Below are 23363 nucleotides of genomic sequence, written 5' to 3' on the forward strand. Positions count from 1 at the left end.
TTATTAAAAAAAATAAAGATTCCATCTAATTGTTATACTTTGTTATACTATGCAATATTACAAATACTAATAATAATTTTTTTAAAAATGAAGAATTAAATTGCTCCGGGACTTCAGAATTCAGACAGGCCTGTGCCATATAACACTCTGGACTTGATAGTTGCCAGTAAGAAAGACAAAAAAGTCTTGATAGTGGATGTAGCACTGTCTGGAGACAGCAGAATATAAGAGAAAGAACAGGAGAAGATAAAAAAATACTAAAGACTTACAAATAGAAATAGAATGACTATGGCAAAGGCAAGCAAGGGTAGCACCAATAGTAATAGGTGCCTTGGGTGCAGTCCCAAAACAACTGGAGCACCACTTGAACATGATAGGCATTGACAGATTTTCCATCAGTCAATTGCAGAAGGAAGCTTTACTTGGAACAGCTTCCGTTCTGTGATGATATCTGTAACACCGTCAAACATCCAGATTTGCCTATTCCAGTCCAGGTAAGGACTCGATAGATAGACAAAAATGCCAAACCCAGTCTTAACATCTGGCTGACTATGTGATGATTAATATGATAATAACAACAATAACAATAGTGTAGGTAAATCCCACTGCTTAATGAACAGAAGTCTGCTTCTGTGTGGGGTTATGGTTTTTTGTATTCTGTTTTGTTTAAAATATATTTTTCAAAGGAGGCAACACGGAAATCTGAAAGATAAAAAATAAATGCAGATATCTGCAGAAATACAGCTAGTCCTCCACTTAGGATCACAGTTGAACCCAAAATATGTGCTGTTAAGTGAGACATTAAATTAGTTTTTTCTCATTCTATGACCTTTCTTCCCACAGTTGTTAAGTGTATCACTGCTGTTGTTGAGTTAAATGAATCTGGCTTCCCCACTGACTTTGCTAGTCAGAGGTCACAAAAGGTGATCATATGACTCTGGGACATTGCAACCATCATAAATATGAGTCAATTGCCAAGCATCTGTATTTTGATCCAGTGACCATCAGGATGCTGCAATGGTTATAAGTATGAAAAATGGTCATAAGTCACATTTTAAGTGCCATGCAACTTCAAACAGCCTCTAAGTAGAATAGAATAGAATAGCAGAGTTGGAATGTCCCTTGGAGGTCTTCTAGTCCAACCCCCTGCCTAGGCAGGAAACCCTATACCATTTCAGACAAATGGCTATCCAACATCTTCTTAAAGACTTCCAGTGTTGGGGCATTCACAACTTCTGGAGGCAAGCTGTTCCACTGATTAATTGTTCTAACTGTCAGGAAATTTCTCCTCAGTTCTAAGTTGCTTCTCTTTAAATGAACTGTTGTAAGTTGAGAATTACCTGTACAGAGGAATAAACAAATCTGAAATATCATTATGATTAGAAATTGATGCTATTGTAAGATAGTGTTTGTTTTCTAGTCAAACCTCAAACATTCTTATTGAACTTCCAACTGAAAATGCCTGGTTAACACAGTCCACAGGCTGTATTTTTGCATCCTGGACATTGACAGATAATAATAGAACCTCATCATGCAATTTATAATACTCAAGGCTGTCTTACCCAATCAATGTGCCTCAATCAATGTGCTATCTACTATCATTTTTCTGCCATGTCACATCACATTTTATGGAAGATAGGCAGGTCAGACTAAGTGGGGCATAAACTAGACATTGTCATTAGAAATGGCAATGTCTCAAAACCAATTGAAGGGTGCCTATGGAGATTCTCAGTCTTCCAGGTCATGGTTGCCCCAAAGGTGCTTTTTCAAGAGGCAACTGGACTTTCTGGTTTTTCTTTGAAGAAGCTTCAGCTTAAGAAGCTTCTTGGATAAGAAGCAAAACATCTTCAAAGAAAAAACAGAAAGTCCAATCGCCTCTTGAAAAAGCAGTTTTGGGCCAATCAAAGGATGTTTTACTCTTTGAGGAGTGGCCATCCTTAAAGGATACAAACAAAATACATAGGAATTACATTTTATCAGAGAGACATAGATTTTTAATCAGATCATCAGTGGATGGATGTCTGTGTTACACCAAGCGCTTGCTTTGTAAATGGGCTTCTCACTAAAGTGATTTCCACTCTCAGTATATACTTTATTTCTTTCTGGCCTTTTATTGTTTATAATTCTTTCCCTGATCTTCCTGATAAAGTAAAGGAATTTTGTGAATTCCATCCAGAAAAGCATATGCTAGGACAGATGCAATGATATCCAAATTCTGAGTGTTTCTAGTAAGTGAGGAATTCAGATTCCAGTCTCAGCTTTAATTTTTCACTTTTTAAACATATTTGATGCATATGTGCTGCTGCTATGCATGCTCCTTGCCTATAAGTTGCTTGCGTGTTATAGCTATGGGACTTCTGAGCCTTTGTCAAAGAGGAAACTGAAAAAGTTAATTAAATATCTAATTCAATAGCTAAGAACAATCAGAAGCGACAGTCTGGCATATTAATTAAATTCTCCTTATTTTCCTTGTTTCTCAAATATCTTTGTCTTTGTAAAAACAATATAATTAGCTTATTATTAACGCCAATTATAGCTGAGCTCCCGATAGTCTGAAATAAATGACATTAATACTGAAAAACTACATTAATATGTAAAATACAGTCTTTCCAATGTAGTAACACAGCAATAGAACATAAATATGACAAATAAAAATGCTAAGTAAAATACATGAAGAGTTGATTTCCCCCAGTTGTGTGATATTATGCTGTATTCATGATATGGCTTCTTGATTCAGAACTCAGTGCCTTATGCCAGAAGGAAATTGATGTTTATAATATTGCATTGAAAAGACAGAATAAACTGGTGCATAAAGCTTCACCCTCATGACAGATTTGTTAATCTGAATTTGCCCAGGAGATTACTTTTGATGACTCAGGACATAGTCAGATATTGCAGTGGTTCTTCTGCATTATTTCAACTGTGTATTCCTGTGTTTTGCATATTTAAACTGTATTGAAGAACTAGGAATGGCATGATAGCCATGTACCAATATCTGAGGGGCTGCCACAAAGAAGAGGGAGTCAACCTATTTTCCAAAGCACCTGAGGGCAAAACAAAAAGCAATGGATGGAAATTAATTAATGAAGGGAGGCAAGCTAGACATAAAGAGAAACTTCCTGACATATCAACAATGAAGCAGTGGAACAACTGGCTTTCAGAAGATGTGGGTGCTCCAACACTGGAAGTTTTTTTAGAAGGGATGGACAGCCATTTGTTGACAATGGTATATGGTCTCATGCTGAGTAAGTGGTTGGACTAGAAGACCTCCACGGTGCCTTCCAAGTGTGTTATTCTGTTATTGTATTAATTTCAGCTCATGGAAAATGGCCTGTTGCATTGAGGGCTGTAAATATAATGTATCTTCAAATAGGAGTTATTTTATTGTATTTTTATTTATTGTATTTTATTGGTCTTGTATGCCGCCCACTCCCGAAGGACTCCGGGTGGCTTACAATAAACAAAGGAAGGGGATAAATAGACAAATAGACAAACAACAATTAAAATACACAACATTCATAGTTACAGTGGGGCTGGCTATTTCAACAGCCCTCCAGCCTGCCGGAGCAGCCAGATCTTAGTGGCTTTGCGGATGGCTGGGAGAGTAGTAAGGGTCCGGATCTCCATGGGGAGCTCGTTTCAGAGGGCTGGAGCTGCAACAGAGAAGGCTCTCCCCCGGGGAGTCGCCAGCCGACATTGGCTGGCAGATGGGATCCGGAGGAGGCCTAGTCTGTGCGATCTGATCGGTCTATGGGAGGTTGCAGTGCAGTTGAAGTGAGTTGAGAAGAAAAATCTTACCTTGCATTTCTGTTCAGGGTATTGGCTGGAATAAAAAAAAAACATAGATTAAACTAATTCTTAGTTCTGAACAAGCTTCATGGTTGCCTTCTTATTCTTGTTTTTTTAACAGCAACTATTTTACCTCCCCACAACCTGTACTGGAATTATAGGTCTGGGAAGTGGGGATTATCCAGATAAAATTCCATTTACAAACTGCTAGAGATAATGCAGAAAGAAGTTCCCGCAGCAACATTTTATGGTCTGCTGCCGGGATTTTTGCAAAACATGTTGCTCTGACACAATTCCTCTTGTTTCACCATATTCAGGAATTTGCTTCAGCTGGTAGAAGAATGTGTGGGTATATTGGCCATATTTAGTTAGTATTGACATACCCCAAGTATTTTAGCTAGATATAGATAAGTGGTTCCTGCAAAATTAAAGTTAGTAAGTAAGCCATAAAGTTAATGAAGTAAGCCATTAAGGCAATTGCTCTGCTAGTGTCTAACATATAGGGACATGTTACCTATGAAAATGAAAATTATAATTAGTTAATAGGGCTTGAAGTGGCTGATAGATTTTGGGCACATGCCACCTTGTCCCCTTTGAGGGCAAGCAGCCAAAATTCAAGTGATAACCCAAACAGCAACCAACGAGCTTTTCCATTTCCCCTGGTAGGAAAAAAAAACCATTATAACAGTTCCAGCAAGGAGAAAAACATTTTGGCTAAGCATCAAGGAAATGAGTGGACAGGATGCTGCAAATTTGGGGTTCTTGTTGGGGCTATGAAGGGGTATTTTAATAGCCAGAAGGCTCAGGGCTGAGAAAAATCTTTCAGTACTTTCTTCTGTCCCAAACTATAGAAATATATGGAGGTAGAAAGGGTGGAGGTTAATCTAAGGAACTCAGTGCACAGATCTTTCTTTCATCAATATGCCTACAAATTACAGATTCAGTCACAGTGCTGAATTTCGCAAAATATTTATTTTGTCTGTAAAGCCCCGTAGTGAATCAGTTTCATGGTTAAATACAAGTTAAAGTATAAGTGGCGTCCCTCCCCATTTGCTTCCTTGCATACTTTCCATGCCAATTTACCAACGAGGCTCATTCTAATCCTTTCCAAAGCCCTGGGATCGTCAACGTTAAGAAAATGACTTCAAAACACTGTTTCTAAGAAACACATTTACATCTTCAAAGAAAGCATGGTTGGCACTCTGTTATTCATAAGGTCCTGAAATTATTAAAGTAAAAGGAATTCTCATCTGATACATTGGAGATGAGATAATGACGTTTCGGTAAAGCTTGTCCAATATAAATGAATAAATACAGTCAGAAAAGAATTGATTGAGTCTTTCCAAGTGCTGAAGCGAGCACAGCGTATCTGTCTTGCAGTCATTACAAATGTAATGCATTCTGGTCATAAATTAAAAGGACATTTTCAAGGTTGCTAGACCTCAAATTTATTCTGCCTTGACAAGTGTTTCTGATTTAGAGAACTTACTGAGGTAGCTAATTAATTCAGACTGCCTTACACAACCTCTTCTAGTGGATGTATGTGTTTCTGTTTCTTGCTTTGGTGCAAATAGTCTTCAGTAATGGAGGCAAACAGGTTTGCAAGTCCCACAAGCAAGCAGCTTCTATAGGGAGCGCTTGGGGTTCTTTGTGAATGCTTCATTTTACTCCATTTCCCCCCATTTTTATATGTACTTAAAGGCACCTACTTCCGAGGAAATTATTTTTATGAAAATATAAAGTTTGGATTGCTGAAATACCACCCCAAGAACCCATCAGAAAAAATAAATGAGCAATGGCAACAACGGAAAGGAGGGGGGATGAGGAGGGAAAAGAAGAAAGGGTAAAGCAGAGAAAGTAAGGGTGGGGAATTAAGAGTAGGAGGAAGGGTAATAAAGAGGAGAAGGGAAGAGGAGAGGGGAAAGAGAAGAGAAGAAGAAAGGAGGAAGGAGAGGAGGAAAGACGAAGGCAGAGAAGGAGTAAGGTTGTTGCAAAATAAGATGGAGGCATGGGGTGGCAAGAAAGTGATCCAAACTATAATTTTTACACACACACACACACACACACACACACACGCACGCGCACACACACACACACACACACACACACCCTCTGGTATGCCCAAATATGGGAGGGAGCATACTGCTTCCCTTTTGCCTTTCAGTTCCACCCTAGGAGCCTTCCAGCCAGAAAACCATTTTTTTGTGTTGCATTTGTGTTAATAAATAAATAAAGGGAGACTAGTACAGATCTATTTCAAGCTATTTAGCTCTCATCAGCTAGCCATACCCTTACTGGGATTCGAACCTGGGCTGCTTTTACATATTAGGCAGTTGTATTAGCCTCTAAGCTACAAGCGCTCCTCCCTTATCAGCTGAGCCAAGGAATCCCAGTAAGGGTTTAGCTAGCTGATGAGAGCTAAATAGCTTGAAATAGATCTATACTAGTCTCCCTTTATTTATTTATCAGCACAAATGCAACACAAATATGTATGTATGTATGTATGTATGTATGTATGTATGTATGTATGTATGTAAAAATGAATATAGAGATTAATGATAAATAGATAAATGTTAAATAGCAGTTACAAGAATGTATATCTATGAATGAATTTGAAAGGGAAAAAATAAAAAAAAATTGCTGAAAGGCACTAACTTCCTTTTGGATTGCCTAATTGACTAAAAAGAGCATTGCAGCAAAAATGTTTTAGGAATGTGGTTGAATGAAATGTTTTGATGGCGATGCTGATTATGAGAACCACGGCAGTGGTTCCTCTTTTTAAAAAAGGATTGCATGGCTATGATGTGTAACAATCTAGGAAAAAACCAGGGGCATAGGCTTTTTTGGATTTAAGCTCATCTCCTACTTTGATCACTATATTTTAGCTGCTTACCTTTTCTCTTCTAGTTTTGCAGCAGGCACTTATTACAAGTGGGACAAAATATAGTTTACAAAAGACAGTATCAGTTGTCTTGGCTCCACTTATTGCTTACACTTATCTATCCCATATATTATTCAAAGACAGGAGTAAAAAAGAAAATATTAACAAGGATGCCTCAAATATATCTCAGGCTTTTTGAGCTAAGTGAACATTAGTTGTGGAGGAAAGTCTTCCAGGATTTGTCTACAACCAAAATCGGGTCAAGAGAAGGGGGTGAACATTTCTTTACCCCGGAAGACCTAATATGAAGACCTAATATTGACTGGGGAGAAGTCAGGCAAACATGACCTTTAAAATGGTCATTGGGCCATGTTTGTTCCAATCTTAGAAGGATTTGAAGTTGAGTCCATTGTCCAGAATTTGAAATACAGCTTGACCATGAAAAATAAAAAGAATTTGGAGCAATTGGTGCTTGGAAGAGGAAAAATAAGGGAAAACAAGGACAGAAGGAGAGACCCACCCTTTCCCATTGCACAAAAGGACTAATGGTAAAAATCTGGTTCAAATCAAATGATTGACTGTGATGCATATATTAAGCATCTTTCTGCAAATGAATAGCCATTTACAAAAGGCCAGGAAGCTGTCTTATTTTTGAAGTGCATTTTTTTTTCATTTTATGTGGGGTGTGGAGGAGAGGAAAAATATTTTATTTGCAAAAAGTAGACCACTCTGACCTTAGAATTGATTTTTACACCTTCTCAAAGTTTCTGAGTTGGTAGAAATAGAAATGATTGGGGATAGATTTCAACCTGCTTTTGACTTTTGTGGGATTGGGGCAGTTCTACACCCACCTCAGATTGATCCACGGGCAGCTTCTTTAGGAGAGGGCCACTTCTGCTCCTTTCAGAGTGAGTGACTCACTTTTTCCTACAGTGAGATGTTAACCACCTGCCAATTCAATCACTCTCAAACTACTTGCCCAAATGGGCCAATTAGAGCAGAGGTTAAAATCTCATGTGGCAGATTTTATGCAGGTAACCATCACTTAAGAATAGTAACAGGATGAGAATTTCCATTCCTAAGTAACATGATCATAAAATGTGATGTCACATCAACACACGGGTAACCAGTGGCAGTTCCCAGTTACATGGTTGCCATTTGAGACCATCTGTTGGCTTCCACATCGACTTTGCTTGTCAGAAACTGAAGTGAAGGGCACAACTGCAGTATGCTGCATTGTAAAGTATGAAGAGTGGTTGTGCCACTCATTCAGTGTTGTCATAAGTTTGGTTGCTGGACAGAGATTGTTAAGCAGGGATCAGCTGAATTGCTCAGCACCCTGCTCACTTCCTCAGCACCCACAGGATGCAGTGAATCCTAGTTCACAACAGAAGTTTCTAGTTCTGTCATCTCTACAGATCAGTGTTAGTGGCAAAATTTTACTTCTTACTAGCATGACAACCTGTAAGCAGATCTTGCCTTTCTTGCAGGCACAAAAAGATTCTGCCTTGCTGATAAGAGTGCAGGAAACAAACAGTATTTTTAGTTTGTCCTTATTATCCAGGGAAATCACAACCCACTGCATTAGGGATCAGCACTTCAAGATATCACCAGCTTTAGAAGTTCATTGTTAACCCTTTATCTTATCCCGGCATTGTGATTGATGTAGGACCCGAAATCTAGGATGCAAAATTTAGATAGGGCAACATTTATGACTTTTTCCATTCAGGTTATAATAACAGTTCATTTTCCTCCACCCCTCCCCATGTATTTTCTTTCTCTTCTTTTTTATTTATTTAGGAAAACTTCCGATTGACTCCATATTGTCCCATAGCAACCATTTGCTCTTTTGTCAACTTACCAGGGCAGATTTCTTTCCATTTGCAGGAGGATGAAGGGATCAGTCTGCATTATATGTTTGCTAAAACTTTTTTGGATGAGACTTGGATGAAGCAAGGTAAGATACAGAAGCACAAGTGGATGATTGATCTTATTAGTAGGATTGCTTGCTGGGTTAATTTGCTTTTGGAGGGTACAGGAAGGATGAGTAAACTTTGGGTGGTCACTGTTCTGGCATCTCTTTGGGAAAATGGGATTGAGTAGTGATACACCTGAGTATGCTAAAACCATAATCACTGTAAAAAGAAATGGTTCCACCACAAATCTGCGAAGCCCTTATCCGCGGAGACATAAGTGCGAAGACTAATTCGCGCCGTTCAAAGCACTAAGGAAAAACGCGACCCTACCGCGATGACATAATCGCGGAGGGCAAATCCGCGCATTCCCAAGCACTCAGTACCCTAAACCTAACCCTAACCCTAACCCTAACCCTAACCCTAACCCTAACCCTAACCCTAACCCTAACCCTAAACCTAAACCTAAACCTAAACCTAACCCTAAAACAAACCCCTAAACCTAATCCTAACCCTTACCTTAATGGAAATCGGCTTTCTGCCGCGGCACCATTTTAAAGCGCCCTTCTGTTGCCGCGCTGTTGTCGCGGCGGTGATGATGCGTGATGATGATGTCGCGGCTTTAGCGACACGCTTATGTCTCCGCGGATAAGGGCTTCACGGTTTTGTCGTGCCACGAAAAGAAATTACGTTGATTATGGTTATAGCACACTCGTGTATATCATTGCTTCTGATTTTTAAATCTATAATTGGGGGACATATGCCTTTTTAGATAAATATGCTATCATATCTAGTGTGTGTGTGTGTGTGTGTGTGTGTGTGTTGTGTGTGTGTGTGCGCGTGCGCGCGCGCGCGCACACACATATATAATCATAATAGTGCAAAATGATGCTTTGGAGGAATCAGGGTTGCACTCTTTAAGTGAAATGTTTTTAAATTTAACTTAGGAAAATTTACCTATTTTGCAAAGTACCTCAAGGCCAGACAAGGAACAATGAATGGAAAATGATCAAGGAGAGATTCAACCCAGAAATAAGGAGACATTTTCTGACAATGAGAGCAATCGACCAATGGAACAGCTTGCCTTCAGAAGTTGTGGGAGCTTCATCACTGGAGGCTTTCAAGAAGAGACTGGACTGCTATCTGTCAGAAATGGTAGAGGATCTCCTGCTTGGCCTGGGGAGTTGGGCTAGATGACCTACAAGGTTCCTTCCAACACTGTTAATCTGTAGGTGACTTTTCCTGTAATTGCAGAGTATCCACACAATCCTGGAAAATGCTGCTTTAATGAATTTTAGGAGAGAGACTCTGTCCATGCACCCATATGCTGCAAGCACTTTTTTGCCGTCAGATTTCAAAAGCTGTATAGCTAATTACTCATATGGTGTTTATTCTCAAGTAAATCTATGTTCCTATCTAAAGCTAGGTAGAGATAAAAGCAATATTTCTTCATCGTACCATTGAGGTTGAGGTACTAAATGCTTAAAGCAATTGGAAGTGATGAATTTGGTGAACACTGCCTAAATTCTAACTTGTTTTTACAAGACAAACCTGCATGCTGGTCTATTCCGTAATAAAATAGTCACATTTAATGATAAATTCCTGTGGTTGCGACATTAATTTTATATATTTTCCTTCTTCCTCTCTGCTGCTTTTTCTTTACCTCTCCAAACTGTTTTTTATGTTCAAGATTGGAAGGATCATATTTATATTATAGTGTGGAGCTAATAGATGAAGGGAAAATTCTTTTAGTACCAATGGCAAGCTGCCAAATAGGAAATAAAGATTCAGAGGTTTAGTTCTCAAATTATGAGTCTCATTTCCCTTATAAAGACAAGAGCTTTTGCTGAGAAAAGGATAAATCTCTTTGCCTCCCACTCCATGCAGTGTACAGATCTCAATATCATAGCAATTAAATCGGGGACAATTTATCAATGATTGACCATACAATAAGTCAAGGAGTTTCCAGATGATTCTGTTTCCACCAAACATAGCATGCAATATTTTTATGATGTTGTATCTTTTTCTCTTTCCTTTCCATTTACTTCTTTACAAAACCTAAAAGGCAGACCTTGCAGTAAAATAGGGAAGGATAGAAGATGAGGAACAGCAACTGGGTTGGACAATGAGCCAAGTGAGGAAATGAGATTTCAGAAATCTTTTGAGGGAGTACGGGAGCTAATGGAGAAATATAGGGGAAAAGAAAAAGGCAAAAAGAATAAGCAAAGCAGAGGATGATGTATGGAACAAGAAAAAGATCAAGGATAAAATACTAGAAGAAGGTGGTGTAGATATAAGAGAAAACAGAATTCAAGATGCTTCATATAATCCAAGAAAAGAACTCTAGGTTGACATGGAAAGAAGGAGCATGGTTTGCTTGTTTTTTAGAGAAGAAGACTTCAAGGTCCAAAGAATTTTAGCCAGGCTTGTGTAAAGATAAAATGAGAGGAGTCTATTTTGCTTGACCTTGAGTGCATAAAATAGCAAGTAAGATAAGAACTTCTCAGATTGTCTTAAAATTTTTGATCTTTCCCTATGCAATCCTTCTATGCTAAGTGCAAGACCTATCTTTGTGTGTGTGTGTGAGAGAGAGAGGGGGGGAGGGGGGAGAGAGGGAGAGAGAGAGAGAGGGAGAGAGAGAGAGAGAGAGAGAGAGAGAGAGGGAGAGAGAGAGAGAGAGAGAGAGAGAGAGTGAGTGAGTTTTGGACCTGATTATGGGGTTCCACCACAAAACCACGTTCGACTAAAGCGCGCTCGATGAAACCGCGTAGCTGACGTCATCCCAGCGCGACGAAAAAAGCACGCTGTAAACGCTAAAGCTAAAATTAACCCCTAAACCTAAACCTAACCCCCCTAAACCTAATCCTAAACCTAACCCTAAACCTAACCCTTAACCTAACGCTAAACCTAATCCTAACCCTTAACCTAACCCTAAACCTAACCCTAACCCTTAACCTAACCCTAAACCTAACCCTAACCCTTAACCTAACCCTAAACCTAACCCTAAACCTAAACCTAATCCTTACCTTAACTTGAGTCGGCTTGCTTTCAAAGCGCTATTTAAAGCACCCTTTTTTCTCCGCGGTCACTGTTGTCGCCCTGCTGATGACGTCAGCGACGCGATTTAATCGGGCGCGCTTTAGTGGAGTGCGGTTTTGTCGTGCCACGGATTATGGATATATGCAGCTCAGAATGAAGTATGCTTGAACATGACATCAACTTAGGATGCCTTATAGAGCATGGAGGCATCCATTAAGGTCCATTAAGGCAATGTAACTGTGCAACTGCTGCTGAAAATGACCCCAGTTCTGCAACTAGTCTTTTTTGAAAGCCCCATTTACTGATGATGATGGTATTGCCAAGTCAAAAGAAGGAGGTTTATTCCAAAAGAAACATGGGGAGAAGAAACGTTCTTGCAGCTGCAGCTAAAGTGAATAAGGTGCTGTTGGAACCCAGAGAGCTGACTTTAGCTGAATGAATCATACCTGAATGAAGTTAGAAGATTGAGAAGTAGAAGAATCAAAGGAAAACAGCACCATGCCTGAATTTGCATGATGCCGTAGTAGTAGACGCTACAGAAAAAGGACATCTTCAGGCCAGAAAGTAACAGCCCTAAATATAATACATTTTAATATTCCTTGTCCCAGTTTCATTGATCAGCAAAAATGATAATAAATCCTTTTAAAATATATGGATTTTCTCATCATGTAAATACTGAGCATCTTACATAGCAACTTATCATTAACAATCTACTCATAGCAGGAAGGAATCTAAATATTTTCATGTTTTCTATAAAATAGCAGAATTTTGCCCTGTATTTTTCAAACATTTCCAGTCCTTATTTATTGTATTTATTGTATTCCATCCTTAGTTTTCTGTATTAGAAATCTGCCCAGCATCTTCCTTCAAGGAAACAATAAATATCACTATACAAGCATTTTTTAGACTGCTTAAAGTTGTCATATTTTTAGTACTAATTAGTTAGAATCATTTAGGCAATATTTTTAAATTCTTTCTTCCAGATTTCTGAATGACTTACTCTTTCCTGGAATTATCCATTAATGTTCCTTCTACACCACCAGGTAGGCTAGATGGAACTTTACTCAGAAGTTCTTAGTAATTTCCAAGACCTAGGATCAATGTACAGACACATGCAAAGCCTGGCAGCTAACAAAGGGCCAGTACCAGTGAAAGAGTCTAGGGAAAAAAATAATTTCTTGAATTATTTTTAGAGAATAGTTTGGTGAAGTTAGAGAAAACAGAGCAGGAGAGAACTGCACTACATTAGTTCTCTTTGAATGTAGATTCATTTACATATTTTGGTTGTTTTTAATGATTATTTGAACAAACCATAAGAGTTTGGATCATATCTTTTTCTAAGCTATGTCATGTTTTTAACTATTAAGGATTCGGCTCACATAAACCCAAACATAAACAAAATCACTTTTTGACAATTCAATTTGTGAATTATGGCATCAAGAAGTTAAGTGGAGTCTACTTAGCCTGTAGTTCAATCACATGTTTAATACAGGAAGTCAACAGAGTAAGAATAACAGAATTCAGAATAAGAGAGTTGGAAGGGACCTTGGAGGTCTCCTAGACCAACCAGCTGCCCACGCAGGAGACTTTATACCATTTCTAACAAATGCCTGTCCAGTCTCTTTTTCAAAACCTCCAGTGATGGAGCACCCACAACTTCTGAAGCCAAGCTGTTCCACTGGTTGACTGTTCTCACAAAATTTCATCTTAGTTCTATGTTCTCTCCTTAATTAGTTTCTATCTATTGTTTCTTGTCTTATCTTCTGATACTTTAGAAAATATGTTGACCCCCTCTTTTTTGTAGCAGCTTCTCAAATATCATGTCATGCTATCATGTCACTCCTTGTCATGCCACATACCTCCCAATGGCCGATAATATCTCAGAGGATGGGCCTTCTCCGGGTCCCGTCGACCAGACAATGTCAGCTGGTGACTCCTCAGGGGAGGGCCTTCTCTGAAGCTGCTCCAACCCTATGGAACGATCTACCCCCAGAGATCCGGACCCTTCCCACTCTCTCGGCCTTCCGAAAGGCTACTAAAACCTGGCTATTCCGGCAGGCCTGGGGCTGTTGACCTCATGAATGAGGTCCAGCCCCGCCTAGATTGAGTGCATGATGTGTTTCTTTTTAACCTGCTTTTCTTCTCTATTTTTAATTTTTATCCTTTTTAGAGTTGTATCCCCGTAAGCCGCCGGAGTCCTTCGGGATTGGGTGGCATATAAATTCATTAAATTTGAATTTGAATTTGAAATTTGTCCTTCTTGTCTGTAGACTAGTCATACCCAGTTCCTGCAACCATTCTTCATATATTTTAGCCTCCAGGTCACTAATCATCTTCTCTGCACTCTAAGCTTCCCTTAGAGATTAATGTACAATCTTTGAAGTTTTCTAATGCAGAACTGGAATGCCTATCACTGTTCTAGGCAATAAATTGTGACACTGAATTGCTCTGAATGCTTAAAAGCTTCTTCTTATGTGTAATCACTATATATGGTTATTTTTCATTTCCTTTAGGAAGAGTTGAAACTACAATTGTGTTTTTTTGTTCTTTTGAGCATTGTAATCACTCATAACATTACAGGGTAGTAGAAAAAAAATCATATCTTGTTTCCTTTCATGTAGCCTTAACTAAAGGAATCTTCAGTGGGGACTTCAGTGAGACACAACACTGTCCTCTACAAAATAGAACATGCAAGCTGGAGAATTCTAAGAATGATAGTAAGCGATAAAGATTTGCTTTGAATCAAGGGTCTAGGAATGGGCAAGGGGACTTTCAGAATGAAAGAGCTTGTTAAACTCAGAACGTGAGTTTGAAAAAAAATGAGATTAATTTAATTAGAGAATCTCGTATGGCAAAGGCATCTGATCCAGTGACCTCCATTATTGGCTGCTGAAGTATTAATAACCTAGAAAAGAAATAACAGCCACTCCCTTCTTGAGTACACAAAGCTTCCCAATAGGCAACTTGATATAGCAATGTTTAATTTCCACATCCTATAGTGAAGACGGTTGTGAATACATCCATTTCAAGCAATTTGAACTGAAATTCCTGGTGATGTAATGTGATGCCAATTTTTAGGATATAGTTACATTGCAGAACCTAAAACAGTGAAGAGTAATTCAAAGTACACAATAAAGCGGGGGGGGGGGAAATGTAGAGGACAGAAACATTTCTCCTGAGCTGTATGGGGTGGTTGTGGTCACTCCATAATGAATGAATATTTAACAAGAGAGGGGACATTAACGGGCCTATCTTCCTGTAATCTGACTGTCACAGAAGCAGAAGAAGCTCCATTCCTTGTGACTTCATGGATACATCTATGGGGTTTCTTCTCCAATAAGGAATTGGTATGTCAGGATTCCACCCCCCCAAATTTCCCTATTCAGCTTACAGTCCTGGGATTTCCTGGAGTGTCTCCTTCAAGTTGTACCAAGCCGTGGTGGTGTAGTGGTTAGAGTGCAGTACTGCAGGGTACTTCTGCTGATCATCAGCTGCCAGCAGTTTGGCAGATTGAATCTCATCAGGCTCTAGGTTGACTCAGCCTTCCATCCTTCCAAGGTGGGTAAAATGAGGACCAAGATTGTTGGGGGCTACATGTTGACTCTGTAAACCGCATAGAGAGGGCTATAAAGCACTGTGAAGCAGTATGTAAGTCTAAGTGCTAGTGTTACAATAGTGTAACTCTGCTTACCTTGAGCCCAGATCAGGCCAGTCAAGAGGTGGCATTTATTGAGCCTGCATGCAACATTCCTGTAAGAAGGCAAGACCGTTAACAGATTTGAGGGTCCCAGTTCCTTGCTTTACTCTCAGTTGATAATATAATGCACTTAAATAAAAGCATACTTTTTTATTTCAGCAGGAGAATGTCCAAGATAACTAATGATAGAACACAAATCTGACAAGGCTTAACAATTACTATTAAATCATGACTTGGGACATACTTCATAGCAAATTATCTGCTTATCAATGGAATATGATAGGAGGACTGATAATATATGCCCTCTGTTGCATATTCGGAAATGAAATCACATCAAATAGCAAAAACACAGTGGAAGATTAAAAGTTATAAAACTCTAGGTGCTTCAACAGTTCTATTCCAGAATATTTTATTTCATTCTGTAAGAATTAGGAATGTCCGCCCTGCCTTTCCATAAGCAATTGTCTTGAAGATCAAAGGCAAGAAGTCAGTTTTCTATAATCTTATTGATGGAATAATATAACATTGAACAATATAATGGAGGTGGTTGAGTGAGTAATAAGAGATCCCACCTCCGCCCCACTCTGCCTCTACCCTCCCTCTGTGTCTTTGATTTTAATATTTGATTTTAATTTTTTGTGTTTTAGCTTGGATGTAACTGTAAGCTACCTAGAGTTACCCTATGGTAAGATGGGCACCCAATAAAATAAATGAATATAGTACTGAAAGTACGAGGGACCAGCATGCACTGGTATCATTCCCTTTACCTTTTCTATGTAAACAATTCCTATAAAGGCAGTCCTTGACTTATAGCTATTATGGGACCTGCCCATCATGGTTATAAAGCAGGTCATCCATGTGACCAACTCAATTTTACAATCTTTTTCTTTTGTGCACATCAAAACCTTCTAACTGGGTTTAAGAATCTTTTTTGGGGGGGGGAGGAGGGAAGGGTCTTTTGTAACTTTTATCAGCTGCTAAGAGATCGGTCATAAATTGAGAATTACCAGAAAAGCCACTGATCTGAGGATAAGAGGTCTCTTCTGTATCCAGGGAATCTCTCTTATTTATCCTCAGGAAGTTGGTGATGTGAACTGGGTGGCTTCTTTATTTTAGAAAAGCAAATCATATGATCTAAACAGTCTGGATTGCTTTCTTAAACCAAATCTCTGCTGTTTCTCCAAGACTGACGTATTGTCAAGTTCAAATAGTTTGTATGCAGTCATTATTTGGATTGGATAAACTATGATTTCTTGGGATACTTTTTTGGGGAAAAAATCTCCTAAATTTTCCAGCTTGGTTATAAAATGCCCCATCAAATAAAGTTATTGACAGAGCCAGGTGGTAATACTGTAAGCTGCTGACAATGTAGGAAAGAAGTTAAATCACTTCTTTAACAAAGCACAGTGTTTGATCATTATCAAAAAGCCTTTCTTTGTGGCTCAAAAGAATAAATAAAAATATTTCTTTTATTTAATATGATGAAAGTATATTTCAACATTATGCTATTTGAAAAAATATGTTTGCCCTTTCAAATGTTTAGCTCCTCTATTTTCAAACTGAAGAAATAAATCCTTTTTTAGGTTCAAAGTCTGACATTTTTTCATGGATTTCAGCATTTAAGCTTTGGCCTTAAATTTATGGTTTAAGGTGAGAGACAGCCAGAGAAGAATGTGCATCCATTTTAGATAAAAGGTAAGCTCAATGGGTTTTTCTTGATTTTTCAAAGAGGCATCTTGAATGAGATTCTTCAAGGTTATTAATACACTGTGTCTATTGATATCAGGCTTTCTGTTTATCTGTATACATAAATCCAGGTTAGTATAGACATGTAGCTTGAATGACAGACTGAGATATCTATTCTCATAACTATGGTTCATAGGACTACTTCAATTACTTGGGGAACAATTATTTTGAATTTCTAATCTGGGCAATAAATCACTTTATATTCTTATTCAGTCTTACAAATAATGAACCGTTAGGTGAACATGATTAATGAAAGGTACAGGATAAGATAGGCAAACATGCCTATTGTTTTATGATATTTTACACAGATAAGAAAATACAATTTTTCAAATCACATGAAAGTTTAAAAAAAACCAGCATCCATTCCTATTAGGAACCTAAACAGGGAGTATGGAAATAACATTTGTGAAATGAAGAGCAGAAAGAGGCTTGATGAAAATATGTTATTGGTCTATAACTGGGCAGGAGAAGCTTAAATGAAAATAGTAGATCTCAGAAAGTGAAAGTGGAGAAAATAAGTTATTTACCTGCTTCAGAGAGAAGGAAATTCAGAAAGAATATTCACTTCAGTATGGATTCTTGGAGTTAAAATGTGATAATGCTTGCATGTCACATACTAGATAAGGTGTCAAACACCTTTTCAATTGCAAGATCCACACTTTTAGATAAAACCCTAGGAACCACAATTAATGAATTGCATAGAATCAATGAAAATACTAAAAATATTTGTCTGGTTTAAATGTATTAAGTTGAAAAGGAAAATATTTCCCATTGATATGACTATTATTAAAAACCCCAATCTAACAAGAGGCTATAACAGTAGACCAGAACATCATGGATTTAGAGTGAGGGGTTTTTTGGGGAGAGACGGAGTTCAGAACCTTATTTACTTTAGCTTAAAGAGCCACTGAGAAAAGTTTACCTAAATTTACTTATGATTCACCCTGGCCATATCCAATGCATGTTCCCATTTAGGAATTTAAATGATAAAAACAGCCTTCATAAATGGCGTGGAAATGGACTTGGAAGCCAGATAACAAGCGAATGGCGTAATATAATCATACCAATCCAATCCAGGCCCTGCTAGCAATTCTGTTGTCCTATTTTGGACTAGTTGAAATCTCTAGACCATTTTCAAAAACAGCTCCATATGTAGTACATATCATCCGCTAAGTATTCAAGCAAACATCCCTGTTTTAAAATATTTTTAAATTCTGGTTTATCTCAACAAGCTTATGAAGACATAAATACTAGCATTAGTAGCATTTCTCTGAGACAGGAAAGGCAAATTTAGTAGCATGAAAGACTGCAAGGAATTCTTTGCAAAACATAGTCAAGATTGTGTATTTGTTACTTCTCTTACCTATGTCGTATGAAATATATTTAATACAATTATTATGCAGAGCAAAATATTAGAGAAACAACAATGGAGGAATAAAATAATTCAATAAGTGTGGATTACATTTATGGAATGATTTGTTGATATTTATGAACACAAACACAATACCAAGAACATTCTATTGAAGTGACCTCTTGGAAAAATAATTCTGCTAACATTTTTCAAACCCCAGAAGCAAACTGGGAATGCTTAATTTTATATATGATAAAAAAATCATAAGCCACTGTTTAGGTAAGTTGAACATCTACAGCCAGAGTATGGAATGTGTAGCAAAATTTCTTTCTCATCCTATTGTGTAGAAAGTATTCCCCTCAAGTATTGTTTGTAAAAGACAGATTACTTTTTTATGCTACAAAAGAAATACCATGCTTCTGATTAAAAAACAACAACAGGTAGTCCTCAATTTTCAATGGTATTTTCATTGCTATGTGAGATGGTCGAAAAATGCAATGATACATGAGAATGCCACTTAGTGATAACAATTTGGCATTTCAGGTTGCTATGGTTGCTAATTTGTTAAGCGAGGCTAGCAATAGCACTTAGACTTATATACCGCTTCACAATGTTTATAGCTCTCTCTGAGCCAGTGTTTCTCAACCTTGGCCACTTTAAGACATGTGAACTTCAACTCTCAGAATTCTGGGAGTTGAAGTCCACCCTTCTCAAAGTTGCCAAGGTTGAAGCGGTTTACAGAATCAGCATATTGCCTCCAACAATCTGGGTCCTCATTTTACCCACCTCAGAAGGGTGGAATGCTGAGTCAACCTTGAGCCAGTGAGAACTGAACTGCAGCCAGAAGTCAGGAGAAGTAGCTCACAGTACTGCATTCTAGCCACAGCACCACCACGGCTCAGTGAGAATATCACATGGTTGCCATTTGTAACCTCCTGCCGGCTTCCCCATTGACTGTGCTTGTAGAAAGCTGCAAAGAAGGACGCAAATGGTGATCACATGACCTTGAGGTGCTCCAACTTCGTAATTGCAAGGGGAAGCCCCTGAGTACCCAGATCACATGAGTGGAGGGATGACTGACATAACTACGAGGATAGTCATAACTCTCACATATTCAGCACTGTGGTTAAATCCAAAAGGTTACAGAATAAGACAAGGAACAGCCATATTCACTTTATTTTAGCCAGTCTCATTTATACTGATAACAACTATATTATATTATGTTGCTGCTTCAATTGATATTCATTTCTCATATGGAAACCAATGTTAAAAAATGTTTATGTGCTACATAGTGAAACCAAAATGTTTCATTAGCAACATTTGAGAAAGTTTTTAAAAAGCACACACATTCTTGAGTATATTCAGAGTATCCACAACTGGGGTAATATAACACATTTGTATTCCACTGGGAGTTGGTTGAAGCCAGTGATAAACAAACTTAATAAACACATAAACTTCCACGATGCTACCAGGAACCACTTTGCTCTGGCAGATGGATCAACTCTGACTATTTTGGGAAACAGCACCCACACATGTGATAGAGTAGTGAGGTAGTGTTTCCTTTCTCCACCCAACAGCTATTTTTCACATGGTTTTCAGACACAACATTGTTTTTCTAGCCTTTCCTTAGAGACGGCCCAAAGACTAAAAAGCATTCTGAAATTGTGCGGTATACAGCAACTCTGACTGAATCCTGAGTTTAATTAGGCTGGTTTAGACTCATTCTTAGTTCCATAAGATACAATACAATACAATAGCAGAGTTGGAAGGGACTTTGGAGGTCTTCTAGTCCAAACCTCTGCCTAGGCAGGAAACCCTATACCATTTCAGACAAATGGCTATCCAACATCTTCTTAAAGACTTCCAGTGTTGGGGCATTCACAACTTCTGGAGTCAAGCTGATTAATTGTTCTAACTGTCAGGAAATTTCTCCTCAGTTGTAAGTTGCTTCTCTCCTTGATTAGTTTCCACCCATTGCTTCTTGTTCTGCCCTCAGGTGCTTTGGAGAATAGTTTGAATCCCTCTTCTTTGGGGCAACCCCTGAGATATTGGAACATTGCTATCATGTCTCCCCTGGCCCTTCTTTTCATTAAAATAGACCTGGGTCCTTTGTAATGTATTCTACTCGGGAGCTTCACAGGATCCCATGTGCAATTTAATATTTTATGGGGCTACAGAGGAAGAGAAAAATAGGGGAAACATGAGTTCTTGCTCTTGCCTCTGGAATGGAAATAAAGCAGTTGTCTCAGTGTGGATTAAATAGACAGATAGCATAAACTAAATTAAAACAATTGTCTTTTATTTTTTCCCCTGGCGGCTTGGAGTAAAGATATAGAAAGATCAGGAGAAGTGAGTCAATGACACATCTATGTTCTAAAAACAGGGATTATATTGCAATTTGTTTTTCAACCATTCTGCACATAGCACAGACTGCATTTATACATTGCTATCAAGCTGTTGATACTACCAGAATGCTTGACTAATGAGATAGCGACTGGATGATCAAAGCACCTATCCCTTTGGTATGTTTGTCAATGTTGTGTGCATTCCTAGCCTTGGTGTTTCAGTTGTATAATCACAACTATTATCCTGAATACTTTTCCCTGCCCATTTGAATTCCCTTGCCTTCACCCTATAGATCACATGCAACCATCTAGTCCAAGGGCCCCAACTCCCAGGGCTGTACACCACTACTGGGCCTTAAGCTGTTCAGAACTGTCCCATAGAAGTGGTGGATGAGCATGTGGCCATGCGCATGCATCCCTGCTCGCACAAGTAGTAGGCAAGCGTGTGGGCGCACACTCCATTTGTGCTAGCGGCATTTGCATGTGCCCACCACTCGCTCAGATGGAGCTGCACTCTTGCCTGCGTGCGTGCTTGCCTCCCACTTATGCAGAACCATCCCGTCTCCCCATCCCCATTCCCCACTGGTCCGCACAGGCGGAAATGTTGGGGAACTCTGATCTTTATGCATCTCGGGCTTTACTCAAACACAGAACACCGAACTTCATATCTTCTGCTAATTTGATATATGCAGTTTGTCAACATTGGATTTTTCCTCTGCAAAGAGGCAAGGAAGAAAATATGATCGAATCCATATATGGAGTGTGTGTTTGAGTGTTGATGACATAATTTGCCAGTCCTCGTTTCCCCATCCATATTTTTACTTTCCTTTTGGTAAATAAAAAAAAAGATAATTAATTCTGAAGTTATAACAGTAATGCATATGTATAGTATATGGGCACACTTTGTCATTTGTTAATTAGTTTTATAATTTTTTAAAATGCTTGTTGCAAATGCTTCTATGAGACCTACAATTTTCATAGATATTAGGAGAATTATTAAATCTCCAAATCTGTAAAGACAGACTCTACATGCATGCCAAACATCCATTCATTTTCTCTTTTGTCTTTCAAAACTGTGAAAAACTTCAGTGAGTGTGTAAACCCCGCTCAAAGCCGGTTCACAACAAATTTGACTTTCTGCTTTTAAAGAGAGAGGTGACGATGACTGACTGACTGCCTGAATTAATGAATGAATGACTCAATTCATTCATTTTGCATTACTCCAACTGCATCCTCTGGTAAGTTCGGTAAGCAGAAGAGACTTCTGCATATAAGTCACATATAAACAGAAACCTGTTCTGGCCAGGGGACGAGTTGGTGAGTACCAGTTGGAGAAATACCACAGAGAACAGCAGTGCTTCAGGGAAAACAACATTGCTTCAACAGTGCAGAAGGCCCACTAAGACCAATTGTAGCTGGCTTTCACATGGCTATGTTCTTTTTACTGTCACTTCAGAAAAAGATCTTGATCCAATACCTTTTTGGTCTTTTCTTCGCTTGCAAAAGCCCCACATTTGTGTTTTTAAACTAGGCAATAAGCAAGGGAATAAGAATTACTTCATTTCCACTTCACATTTTAAAAGAAAATAATGTCAGGTTTTTTTGGGGGGGGGGGTTATGTTTAATGATACTAAACATATTCAAGGCATCTTTGTTAACTACCTACCAAAGCTAATTCAACCATACAGCTTTATTTGCATCCCACAGCTGTACCTCTGCGCTTACTCAGTGGTGGAATTCAGCCAGTTCGCACCACTTTGGGAGAACCGGTTGTTAACTTTCTGAGCAGTTTGGTGAACTGGTTGTTGGAAGAAATCATTAGGGCAGAGAACCAGTTGTTAAATTATTTCAATCCCAACACTGGGCTTACTGCAGATTTAGCCTCCTCATCCTCTTCTCGGGAAACTTGGATCATCATTGCTATTCCTTTTGAGAAATATTCCAACATATCTGGAAAACACCAGGTTGGGAAAGCTGCTTTAGCTTTTCTTTTGTCTAAAAAACAAAACAAAGTCAGATCTACATTTCCCACTTCTCAAAGAGAGAACAATGGAATTAGGCTGTAAGAAAGAATATGATACGATTAGCTGTGTTTCAGGTTTTGTCTACACTACACTACTTTCCCAATATACATTACACAATGATCTAATAAAGTAGTCAAATTTTTGCCTGCTTGCTCATGTCATATTAATAGCATTTCGGCCTTGCCTTGCATGCAGTTGGTGAGAGTGAACAGTTGCCTTCATGTTAATTTAATTAAAAGGATGTTTGGGAATTAGCCTGTTAAACACAGGAAACATAGTTCATGCTCACTTCAAAGAGAGGACAACAATGTGTGCTTTGAATTTCAAAACCACTCATGTTCATTTGACTTGCCCAAGACTTGGGGCTAAGATGCTTTTGAGCTGGAGGAGTCCAGATTCCCAAAAGACAGAGTTGAACACTGAAAGGCTAAAATGGGAATGTCTGGAACTCCATATAAAATAATCTATCCTCTTTTGAACATGCTGAATCAGCCACATTCCAAATTCAATATCGCACATTGAATTAGAAATAAAGTTACAGCCAGGGTACAAAGAAATGCTCTTTTGAATGAGAAATC

General features: G+C 38.5%; 1 long non-coding RNA gene across 2 annotated transcripts in view; it reads left to right on the plus strand.

Annotated features, from left to right (window-relative positions):
* The window catches only part of LOC148048075 (uncharacterized), a 93197-nt gene that overhangs the window by 27605 nt on the left and 42229 nt on the right, over nt 1-23363 (plus strand). The window contains exons 2-3 of one of the 2 annotated variants that reach the window (XR_015695786.1): nt 8471-8627; nt 9531-9660. The exons of the other annotated variant lie outside the window; for it this stretch is intronic. This is a non-coding gene — a long non-coding RNA (uncharacterized LOC148048075). Of the gene's footprint in view, nt 1-8470; nt 8628-9530; nt 9661-23363 lie in introns of those variants that run through there. 2 annotated transcript variants of the gene reach the window in all.

This window comes from Thamnophis sirtalis, unplaced genomic scaffold (assembly GCF_051295495.1).
Source record: "Thamnophis sirtalis isolate CommonGarterSnake01/CBP01778 unplaced genomic scaffold, rThaSir2_p1.2 scaffold_3, whole genome shotgun sequence".
In the NCBI taxonomy this organism is placed as follows: domain Eukaryota; kingdom Metazoa; phylum Chordata; class Lepidosauria; order Squamata; family Natricidae; genus Thamnophis; species Thamnophis sirtalis.